The sequence below is a fragment of the Hesperophylax consimilis genome, chromosome 19, assembly GCF_061612785.1.
Source record: "Hesperophylax consimilis isolate HC1 chromosome 19, BYU_Hcon_1.0, whole genome shotgun sequence".
Classification (NCBI taxonomy): Eukaryota; Metazoa; Arthropoda; class Insecta; order Trichoptera; family Limnephilidae; genus Hesperophylax; species Hesperophylax consimilis.
In genome coordinates, this window is record NC_142854.1 from 1,583,470 (window position 1) to 1,596,620 (window position 13,151).

A 13,151-nucleotide genomic window follows, 5' to 3' on the forward strand; every position below is an offset into this window, starting at 1 on the left:
TCTTCAGAAAATAACTTGCGCTTCAGGCGCTATATTTTTATAATACTTATATATCAGTTTTATGCTCAATCAACAAAACAATGAAAGTGAATAATATCAGTGTGTAATATATTTATGTGTAATATATATGTTATTTCTAGTTAAATAAGTGAAAAATGTAATTTTCTTTTATCTAGAATATAAAAAAAAAAAAAAAAAAAAAAAAAATACTCGTTTGTATGATTACTTACTTGACTTTTTCAAATTCAAATTCATTTTCCATGTTTTACAAAAGAGGTCGTGAGTTCAAAACCCAACGAGGACCAATTAAATGTTATGGGTCGGTAAAGTTGCTCTACATGAGAGTGGTATATTTATGCTGTACATGCTAGCTAAGGGCCGGTATTTCAGTTGTTTTAAAGCTTGGCTCGTGAAATATTTACGTCCTTCAAGCTGCTGCCCTGGTGAGATAAGCCTGGTGTACCATTACAAGAAATACTGAAATTTCATAACAGAAACTGTTGTATTTATTAGTACCATCTGGCGAGAGACAGGACCATAAATGACAGGACGTTTAAGATGGAGATATTGAAATGTATTGATCTATGTTTGTTGGTCTGATCAGAATGACCAGATACTTTTGAACTCCCCTTTCTCCTTCCCCTCCCCCACTTCCATCAGTATCACTACTTTCTACAAGTTGACTTTTTTCTTTTCTTGACATTTTTGGCAAATTTCATCTTCCTGGTGAAGAGAGTGCACTTACCACAAAGCCAAGTACATAATCAGTCTTCAAAAAATGAATATTAAGTATTATAAAAGATGTTTTTTTATTATGTTTGGTAATTAAAATTATTCCGTAATTACTATAAAAGGAAACTGACTGCATTTGGGAACTTTTTAATTTTAGCATTTTAATTTTAATACAAACCTTTTTTTACAACATACAAAAATTACCTAGTATTAGGTTTCTGCGACACATTTTCCACCTCCTGTCTAAGCGCACCATAAAATACCGTATGTATGCAGTATTAGTATAGTATGTTAGACTATGGAAAGGCTAGTACAAAACTAAAATTAATAGATATTTCGCATGTAATCTGAAACACAAATACGCTGCAAATCAGTTCTTAAATAATTTTCGGATCTTACCAAACTGAAAACGACCTGTCTGTCGTACAAAAAAAAAAACACCCAGCTGGCTCAGTTATGGACCCTTCTGATAAAGCCTGTGTTCTCATTGATTTACCCTTTTTAGGGGCTTTTACATAAACCCACTTCCCGACATGAGTTCGAACTGAAGCTCGTCAGATAGAGGATATTAATTTTTAATAAAGATGGCTAAACCTTTATCACAATTCATGTTAATTTGTAGACGTCATCTTCTATGTACCCAATCGGAGTTTTAATATTTTGAACAATCTACAAAAAGCCCTTACTAATAAAACAACAAAAAAACACAGGCGTATTTTCACAAAACTATGAATGCAGTAAAAATTAAAAATAAAAATATCACAAGTTTTTAAATTGTGGGTAGGTAACTAACCATCAGGCCGTTTCTCCAGAGGGGCAGAGAGGACAGACTGCAAAACCGTACCAGGGCTCATTGAACAGTAACGTTTCTCCAGAGGGGCAGAGAGGACAGACTGCAAAACCGTACCAGGGCTCATTGAACAGTAACGTTTCTCCAGAGGGGCAGAGAGGACAGACTGCAAAACCGTACCAGGGCTCATTGAACAGTAACGTTTCTCCAGAGGGGCAGAGAGGACAGACTGCAAAATCGTACCAGGGCTCATTGAACAGTAACGTTTCTCCAGAGGGGCAGAGAGGACAGACTGCAAAACCGTACCAGGGCTCATTGAACAGTAACGTTTCTCCAGAGGGGCAGAGAGGACAGACTGCAAAACCGTACCAGGGCTCATTGAACAGTAACGTTTCTCCAGAGGGCAGAGAGGACAGACTGCAAAACCGTACCAGGGCTCATTGAACAGTAACGTTTCTCCAGAGGGGCAGAGAGGACAGACTGCAAAACCGTACCAGGGCTCATTGAACAGTAACGTTTCTCCAGAGGGGCAGAGAGGACAGACTGCAAAATCGTACCAGGGCTCATTGAACAGTAACGTTTCTCCAGAGGGGCAGAGAGGACAGACTGCAAAACCGTACCAGGGCTCATTGAACAGTAACGTTTCTCCAGAGGGGCAGAGAGGACAGACTGCAAAACCGTACCAGGGCTCATTGAACAGTAACGTTTCTCCAGAGGGCAGAGAGGACAGACTGCAAAACCGTACCAGGGCTCATTGAACAGTAACGTTTCTCCAGAGGGGCAGAGAGGACAGACTGCAAAACCGTACCAGGGCTCATTGAACAGTAACGTTTCTCCGGAGGGGCAGAGAGGACAGACTGCAAAACCATACCAGGGCTCATTGAACAGTAACGTTTCTCCGGAGGGGCAGAGAGGACAGACTGCAAAATCGTACCAGGGCTCATTGAACAGTAACTTTTTTATATCAAGAGTTATTTTAGAAAAATAGTGTTATAATTATCAAAGTATTAATTGTTATTACAAACTCAGAGACATGAATGGCGTCCGACAGTCCGACATCCTAAGTACCTAGCATCTTATCCGGTACCAAAAGTTGTACATTCTTACGATTACGCTGGGAGTCATATCGGGCCGTACCGGTGGAGCCATACCGGGATGCCGTATCGGACGAGCGCAGTATTCTTATTGGTCATACGCTCTGAGCTTACAGTTCCCGTTCAATTGAGTCGACTCTTTGAGCCGTACGAAAATCTTGAGCTGGTACCATGGCTCCCACTCTTGATAAAATGGTAAACATTTCCAAGTACATTTTGTGTTTTAAAGAAATGTTTATCTTAATTAAAGAAATTGGTATATTTAGCTTATGAGTACAGTGGTGCCTCACACAACGAACTTAATTCGTTCCAGGAGCAAGTTCGTTATGCGAAAAGTTCGTTATGTGAAACGCGTTTTCCCATAACAATACATGTTAAAAAAAATAATTCGTTCTGTAGCATAAAATATGGTAAGATGACATAAAAAAAAAGATAAATTTTTTGTTATTATTTTTATTTAGATACATCTAAAAACATAATGAAAAAAACACACATTTTTTAATTTTAAGAAATAATCGAATCTTGCACATCTTCATCCATTTTCCGCCGATGGTGCTCTTCCTCTACCTCTAATTCCAACCTTTGGGCCACTGTGATGATGTCCTTCACCACTTCTGTGTCATCAACTACTGCTTCTTCCTGAATCCACGAAGGCACAAGCATCTTCCAAGCAGAAATGAGGGTCCTTTGTGACACTTCTTCCCAGGTCTTCTGTATAAGTCGTATTGCCAAAAGGATATCAAATTTCTCCTTCCAAAACATTCGGATAGTCATATTGTCTCCACCAAACTCGCATTCTTCAAACACCTTATTAAAGAGGGCTCTAGTGTAGAGTTTTTTAAAGTTCGCAATAACTTGCTGATCCATTGGCTGGAGAATGGATGTGGTGTTTGGTGGCAAATACTGCACCTTGATAAAAGGATAATTTTCCTGCAATATTTCTTCTAGGTCTTTTGGGTGAGAAGGGGCATTGTCAAGTATCAGAAGGGCTTTGAGCGGCAGTTCTTTTTCCAACAAGAATTTCTTCACGGCAGGAGCAAAGGTTTCCAGAATCCATTCGTTGAAGATAACTTGGGTCACCCAGGCTTTTTGATTGGACTTCCAATGGACGGGCAATTTGGACTTAATAACATTATTTTTCTTAAAAATTCTTGGATTTTCAGAGTGATAAACCAATAGAGGTTTGATCTTGAGGTCTCCGCTGGCATTAGACGAAATCATAAGGGTAAGTCTGTCCTTCATGGCTTTGTGTCCTGGCAATTTCTTCTCTTCTTTTGTAATGAATGTTCTGCTCGGCATTCTTTTCCAGAAAAGACCCGTTTCATCGGCATTGAACACTTGTTGTGGGCAGTATCCTTCATCCATAATAAATTTTTGAAAATTAATAGAGAACTTTTCTGCTTCTTTTTTATCAGCACTGCCAGCCTCACCATGCATATTAACGCTGTGGATTCCATACCTTTTCTTAAATCTAAAAAAACCACCCCCTGCTGGCTTTGAAATCTTCTTTATTATCTTGATTGCTGCTACTTCCAGGGATGTTTTTCTTTAGATCTTCATAAATTATCTTGGCCTTGTAACAGATAATATCTTGGGTTGTTACGTCACCTTTCACCTGCCTGTCCTTAATCCAAATCGCTAATAGCCTCTCCATTTCCTCGTGGATTGAAGATCTATGTTTTTCATTAAATAGTTTTGATACTCCTTTGGCTACTTTGGCTGATTTTATTGCATCCTTGTTTTTCAAAATGGTGAAAATGGTGGTCTTGTTGAGGCCAAACTCTTTGACGAGGTCACACTGTTTTACCCCACATTCACTCCTTCTAATTATTTCCTGTTTCATTTCAAGAGAAATCACCTTCCTGCTTTTTTTAGAACCCATCATATAAAAAAAATGTTGAGTTTATCTTAAAAGGACGACTGCCGTGATACGTGTGCGATTTAATTCGTAATGAAGAACGATTGCTGCGATACGTGCGTAAGTTAAGCGTACTACGCAGTGACTAACGAGTCTAACGACTGCCTGCACGGGAGGATGCAATTAATCGGCAGTGATCGTAGAAGATCGGGCGACTTCGTTGTGTGAAGCGAAGTTCGTTGTATGAATTGTGAAATGAACGAAAAGGAAGTTCGTTGTGTGCAGCATTCGCTGTGCGAGGCGTTCGTTGTGTGAGGCACCACTGTACATATTTAGGTAGGTACTGATATTCAAAGATACGTGGATTGATCAATTATTAACCACAGCTTTACCATTTTAGGGCAGGGTCTCTCATTATATTCCAATTTTAAGTTTTTATTAAGTTTGTTAAAAATCACGGGTACGGACTTTTCAAGCATTCGGCTTCCATACTTATTTAATAATCTGTTAACTTCCAGCTAACATGATGACTGCTCTGACAATGCGAACTGGGTCTCTGGTAGAGATGAGTCATGACTCATATTATTAAGAGCGGGAGCCACCGTACCAGCTCAATATTTCCTTATTGCTCAAAGAGTCTCAATAGAACGATGTCTCAATTGAACGGGAGCCGGGAGTTCGGAGCGAACGAGCAACGAGAATAATATGACTCCTCCGATACGGCTCCCAGGGTATGAATGATGGTACGACTCATGATATGAGATAAATAAGATGCTAGGTAGTTAGTTGGTGAGTACATATGTCCATATCCAGATGTCCGACTGTCATACGCCGTTCACATCTCTGAGTATGTGATAACAATTAATAATGTGCTCGCACAATATGACTCCTCCGATACGGCTCCCAGGGTATGAATGATGATACGACTCATGATACCGGTACGTCGCCTCGTAATATGAGATAAATAAGATGCTAGGTAGTTAGTTGGTGAGTACATATGTCCATATCCAGATGTCCGACTATCATACGCCATTCACATCTCTGAGTATGTGATAACAATTAATACTTTTTTTAACACTTTTTTCTACCGGTTTTACTACGATTTTTCTACAGTTTACCGGGAGTCATACGAATAAGACTCATCAAAAAGAGCTAGCTCAATTGTGCGGATCGCTCATGAACGACTCATCACTAGTCTCTGGCTCCTTTCAGACTTTTCATTTTTATAAAGCAGAGATCATACAGCATTAAAATATTTTATTTAGTAATAATAATAATTTATCTGTTCCATTGATAGAAGATTTCTGAATGCCCAGTGTCGGTAGGGCTAGGACATCCCCAGTTGAGGTATGTTGTGAGGCTGAAAGAGTGGGAGGGAAAAGAGGTGGGAAAAAGAAGGTACCTTGTTTGGAGATCTGATCACTAAATACTGCCAACGCCATTTCAAGCAAATTTTTGATTCTGAAAGGCGGTCGGTCTTTCACCGGGGGGATACTGAGAGCAAAATTGTGTATTTGTAACGAAATGAAAAGTTCATCCATAGATACTTAATACATTAGATATCTAATTTTGAAGATTCGATAGAGATTATATTTATTTTTTGTTTAATTTTATACTAGCTGTACCCCACCACGCATTGCTGTGGCTCAGTCTGTCTGTGCAGATAGAGAAACAATAGCGCACTTTGCTTTTACGTCCAACGGGTGACGCTGTTTTAAAAAATATATGTTTTACCTGTCACAGGTGACATCTATATAATACTAGTGGGCCCGGGCAGAGGTTGTCCTGCCACAGACCGTCTTCTATATAGAACACATTTTATGTAGACTGCCGTTTATTGTTGTCACTGTAGTCGGACATTTTATGCATTTGATATACATAGAATACATGCGCAAATCACATCCATCGTAAATGTTGTTTTGACGTTTCATTTGATATCGATCATTTCAGTAGATTGTGACTATTATTAAATAAGTGTACATTTAAAATTAATGTTGAATGTTGATGAATTGTTCAAATTTTACAAAACAACCCGTTCTTAAGAGTTAATAAAATATTATCCTTTTTATTTTATTAACATTATATTTGGGTATTTCATTTCTTGCAGTTTCTCTAGGACATTTGAGAAACAGCATTTATTAAAACAATTAAAAAATATTTTATTAAATTGGTGGTATAACAATACATAAAAAAAGTTATAGATTAATAGATAATTACAAAAAAAAAATAAGATACAACAATATAATATGTGTGTTCAATATATCGTTCAAGACTGGTACATTTCCAGATATGAAAAAGATGGAAAAGAGCCTACATAATACCAATCCATAAATTGGGAACTAAGTGTGAAGTAGATATAGACCTATTTCGAAGCTATGCATTTTCTTAAAGGTGTTCGAAAACATAGTCTATGACCAGTTATTCCCTGTCGTAAAGAATTCGATCAACGAATTTCAGCATGGATCATCGCTCTGTTGCTACAAATCTCATAATATTTACAAATTTCTTGTCTGCCTGCATGGATAAACGTGTGCAAGTTGATGTATTCTATACCGATTATAGTAATCCCTTTGACAAGATCAACCACAACGTTCTGCTTAGAAAACTTGTTAATCATGGTATTCATGGAGATCTCCTTCGTTGGATATCTTTATACGTAACGAATAGGTCTCAGGCTGTCACGATGGGTGGATTTTCCTCCATCTGGAAAATTATCACTTCCGGTGTGCCTCAGGGGTCCATTTTGGGTCCTTGCTTTTCTCTATCTATATAATTGATATCACAACATGTTTCCACAACGCTAAAATTTTACTATTTGCTGATGATATACCTTCCTATAAGACTGATGTTTGTGTCTGCAAGCAGATCTTGACCGACTGACTGATTAGTCTCAGAAATAAGCTTTTTATCAACATATCGAAATGTTTCAATGTCACATACGAAAAAATATAGATTATTTACGTGATTTTAGGGTTCTTTTGGACTTGAACATGACTTTGTACACGTTGATCATATTGTCACCAAAGCAACCAAAAGTCTAGGTTTTATACTGAGAACATGCAACTTCTTCAACAACACAGACTTATCTGGTTCTCGATAATTCATATGTTCATCCACACCTGGAATTCTGTTCACAGGTTTGGAATCTGCGCTACATTGGGTTTCTAAATATTCGCATATTTCAGAAAAACTTCGTAACCTTCACTGGCTCAAGTGTCCTGAAAGAATCCTGTATAAATTGTGCTGGATGGTGTTTAAATCTATCAATGAAATGGCCCCACCCTACATCTCTGAACTATGCATCCCGCAAAATACTGGTCTGAGGCAGTCAAATCTTAGATAAGCAACATCATCAGCTGTAGGCAGACTGATAGAACCTAAGCGCAAGCCAAATACTAAGTTTGGTGATTGCACTTTCGGAGCATCTGGGCCGAAGGCTTGGAATAAACTTCCTCCGGAACTAAGATCCATGACAAGTCCAACAGAATTCAGGTCTAAACTAAAAACTTACCGTTTTAAGGTGTCATATAAATATACCATTCCTGAGAGAAATTCCAATTATATCCAATTTTCCAATTATGTCCTAAATCCTGTCTAATCTAATAATCTAATGTAAATCTAAATTTCGCCAATAAACAATTAGTTAATGTCAATGAAGTATTAATCTTAAGTGACCTACCAGGTAAGTATGGTACTGTATATTATCTCCATATATAGTTAGTAATAACATAGATCATTGTAGAAATGTATTATAAATTTGCAGGTACCTTGAGGTGATTTGGCACAAAAACGGCGCTATACAAATCATCCAAATATTATTATTATTATAGAATTTTTACGATTACATGAAATAAGGCTTCTTTTTTTTGCTATAACAATACTGAATTTAGATTTTTGCAATGTCACTCCAGCCTACTCTGCAATGACAGCCAATATGATCTTCTGAAACACATTCAACCTCCTCTATATATGTAGGTGGTTAAACCAAATATAACTTCAGACAAACCTCGGCATGAGTTTTACAGAAACACCTGTTGCTTCCTTGAGGACTTCTGCGATGGCGGGCAAGGTCTCCGTTGTGATCTCCTTCCTAAAGAGGTTCATCTTCAGCAGTCTGGAGGCTTCCACTCCATTAGAATGCATGCACTTAATGATATAAGAATTGTATTGTTTTAAGATTTCCTTCTTGTCATTAGTCGTATTGAAACTCAGAGTCAGGCGTAGCATATCTCTTGAGTAGTTTTCTCCCGTCTTCACGGTACTTTTGCAAAAGTAGTCTTCTATGGTTATCATGTCGGTCGGCACGAAGGCCGTGTGGTCTTTCCGGATGATTATTTCTAAAAATCCATTATTCAACCACGGCTGGTCTTTCGGCACCATTCCTGGATGGGCTTCGGCCATTCTGTTTTGATATTTTAAATTCAGTCACCAAACTGGAAACATATTATAAATACTATTATTTCTATTTTTCTTAAAAAGACAAACATTCCTGGGTTACGAATAACCTGACAATATTTGAAAATCTTCTACTACCAACACAGTAAGCGGAAAATGTTGCTTGTATCATGATGGAGGACTTAGCTAGCCGAGGAATTGAATGTACGACGCCTGGGTGGGACCCAAACGCGATGCCATCTCAGCCACTGACCGCTCAAATTATTAATGACAAGAAGTTATTTGATAAGTTTGATACACAATTCATATTTTTTACGTGGTTCTATACATTTCTAAGAAAAAATATTTTTTCTGGATAGATTTTAAAATCTGTTCGGTGAAAGGTTAAACGAATGTCATACACGGCTTTTATTTTTTTATTTAAGTATATTTAGGAAACATACAGTTAAACATGTGAATTAATTTTGCGTTTAAGATGTTGAATAAAAAATAAACCAATTAAGTTCCATTTACAAACTTTTTTATGGTTACAGGTTAGGAAAAAAGTACATATTTAAAGGAGTGAAAAAAAAATATATGAAAAGGATAGACGAACAATAAAAAAGAATTGTTTTGGTTTGAGCACATTGTAATGTTCATTTGATTAAAAAAAAAATAATTTTAATTTTTTAATTTTCCTGTTGCAATTTTTTGTAATAGGAAATAACATGGAAAAAAGGTATTAGAATTAAATCACAAACCAGTCTATAGAAACCTAGCGTAGCCCACAAACTACTTGAAAACTGGGATATAACTCTAAAGAGGACGCGAGTGGGCGTTATTAAAGGGTCATTTTTTCGTTATAGAAAATCACAGTTAGGTTAGGTTATATATATAAATTTAATATTTACAAGATTTTAAATAATAAACTACAAATCTGGCAAATGATATTTAATTTTCAGAATTTTCCATGCATTGATATTATTATTATATGGCAACACTTTTTATTTTTTGGTTGGCACTGCTGAAATGTCAAAATATTAAATAGTTATTAATTTGATTTTCTTAATTCAGTAAAAACACAAGATAACAAAATAAAACATGGTTTCTATGTATTGCGTACGAAATTTCAATACCCTATAACTCATCTAATAGTGCCGACCCCACCTAATCTACAGATTCGGATTCCCCAGCCCTAAATTAGTCTAAATCAAGTTCAATTTCGGTTATTCGAGTGACTCCCCTAAACCGAATTTATTCCTCTTCTTCTAGTAACCAGCCGAAAGACACGTCTCCCGTGTCAAGATTTAGATTTTTTAAATGCCAAAAACGTTTCTTCGTCGACTCCCATTGTGGAAATAGTAGGGGAGCTAGCTAAATAGCTTCCACGCACTAATCGCGAGCAAATGTTAAAAAATACGTATATTATTTTAACGATTGTGTCGTGTCTGCGTGCAAGCGCAGAATACCAAATGAACTTAAAATATCAGCAAGTTAGTTTAGTCAGTAGTTTAAAAACAACATTATTTGACGTTAATTTGACGGACGACCGGTATCGGCCAGTATTTTGAATTTTCGGTGATATCAGTGTTGCCAGTACAAAAAGCATGACAAAAAGGCTGCCAGTAACAATATGGTGATAAGCAGGTACCCATAAATATACCACTCTCCAGGTACCACTGCAAAAGCGGTGAACGCAATCGCAGAGGCACATAAAACAAGAGAGCTACGGCGTGATTGGTTTATATATTCACAGAACGACAGTTTAGACTACAAGCTATTTCGGCACATTATTGTCGAATATTAAACTCGGGGATTTGTTATGGTGTTTTGATGACGAGGGCGACATCATACAATGGCTCACCAAAATTGAGCTGATTTTTTAATTAAAGGAAATAAAAGATGTGTCGTCGATCCACCCGATGTTTATGGAGGGACCTGCCTTTGCTGTATACAAAAGTGCAGAAAACAAAAGGAACGGCGACGAAATAAAAAAATGCGCTGTTGTGTGCATTTCAAGCCTATGAAGAATTTATGAGGTTCAGATGGCATGACGAAAAAAGTTGGTCGGGTGCGGTCGGGTGGTTATAGCGCAATACATTGGTCCTAGGGCCTGGACCGACATAGCTCCTCCCACCCTCGCTTCTCATACCTCCACGCGGTGACCAACGGGCAACGGACTGGAGGGTGAAGTTGATGGTAACCAATCCGTCGGGGGACCCCAAAAGTACGGCTAAAGTGAGAAGCAGTGAGCGTCTGTTCCGCATGTTAGTGGCGGCTCACAAATGGTGGGTGTGGCAACTCGACATATTCGGGTACTAGTCGCATACACCATATCTAATGGGTATCCAGGCTCATTAGTTTAATCCGATAATTGACCATAAACGGGCAATGATAGCGGATCCAGCCCTAGTTAGTTGGGTCACTCTGGTTCTACGTCTGACGACCATCGGTGGATAAAAACCATAGTCAAATCAACCAAAGCTTCATGGAAAAACTCGAATCAGCAGAAATGCGAATGCTTAGATGGACGGCAGGAGTATCATTAAAAGATAAAATTAAAAGCTCACGCATTCGTGGTAGCCTGGGTGTCACTGACATAAACAGTAAGCTAGAGGAACGACAGTTAAGATGGTATGGGCACATAAGACGGAGACCACCAGACCACACAGTGAAGCAGGCAATGTCTATAGAGCTTCAAAGACAGTCATCCAGAGGTAGACCAAAGAACTCCTGGATGACCCAATGCTCCAAAATCCTACAAAGAAACGGCCTAGATGAAAGCGACACTCAGAACCGAAGAAGCTATAACCTGAGAACGAGAAGAGCCGACCCCAACAGCCTACCTAGGCAATGAGTTGGGATAGTGCTAGTTGATAGTGATAGTTGGGAAGAAGTTGGGAAGAAGAAGAAGATGGCATGACGAACCGGTCGATGTATTTATTTAAAAATATATTTCTTTTATATAAAAACATAAATATGTTATACTAAAAAAACTAATTGCCATAAAAATGTTTTCTTTTTAACGAAACTACCCAATTCAATAGAGAAAAACGTTTCTCGTGTTTGATTTGGGGAGTAGTGCCATTACAATATATTATATTGGGTAAAGAAAAGAAATAAAGTTTTTATTTATAAAGTCAAAAATAAACAAAATGTATAATATAGCATTATAAAAAAGTATAGATAATGAAAATAGACTAAAATAGCAGTTACTAAATTTGATACACAGTAAATGTAAATAAATTTAAGAATATATTTATTTACATTTAACATTTTTAAGAATAAAAGTAATATAAAAATAATATTATTACATTTCGATTAATAAGTAGGTGGTATAAGTACATGGAGTTATTTTATTCATTTGGAGTAAACCAATATTAAAGGAGATGCATATGGATGCGACATTTTTTGCACAAACAATGACGCATGGCGGCTTCCTTGCAGAGTGTAGGCCATAAATAAACCACTCTCGTGTAGGCCGCAATAATGAATATGGGTACCAAAATAGAGAACACAATTAACGTATTTAAATTATTAACTTTTTGTTTGTATCTATGACCAAAGGGTCAGAGTCACAAAAATCGACCCTAATGGCAGTTTTACACGACACCTTTTTTCAAAAAAGGGACGTGTTCTATTTTGGTAGTTGGTACCGTGAGAGACGTGTATGGCCGATTTTCGTACATTTTAAGATGGTGGACATTATTTGATATCTGCCACCTGTTACTGTTACTATATTACGTGAAAATGCTGCATTTTTATTCAGTTTTATATTAAAAATATTAGTAAAAAGACTACGATATATATTTATTACTGATTGTGAATGTGTATTATTGTTCGGTATTGTGAATTTCGCGTGTATGTTTGATGATTGACATTTTGTTTCTGCCATCTCTTATTGTTTTACGTGAAAATTTTGCATTTTATATTTAAAATATGAATAAAAAGTTTGGTAATTATTCGGAATCGCTGGACACGGATTATCCGAAATATTTTTAAATAAAACCTTCTGATTTACCTCAATGACTATAAAAGGAATCTGATTGTATTTAGGAAATTTTTAATTTTAATTTGTAATTACGTAAATCGAAAATTCACTTTCGTTGTATGGGATGACAGCTGCAATGAATTCTGTTGATGACATTTTCTTTTGTTGGTATTTCTGATATGAGTGGCTAGAATTTTAACCATTTATGGTTTGGGCATGTATAGCGAATTAGCGAAGAAAGGAGTGTAAGGAGAATATAAGATGCAAATGTGAATGGTAGCAGAAATCGGGGACGGCAGAGGAAAACATGGC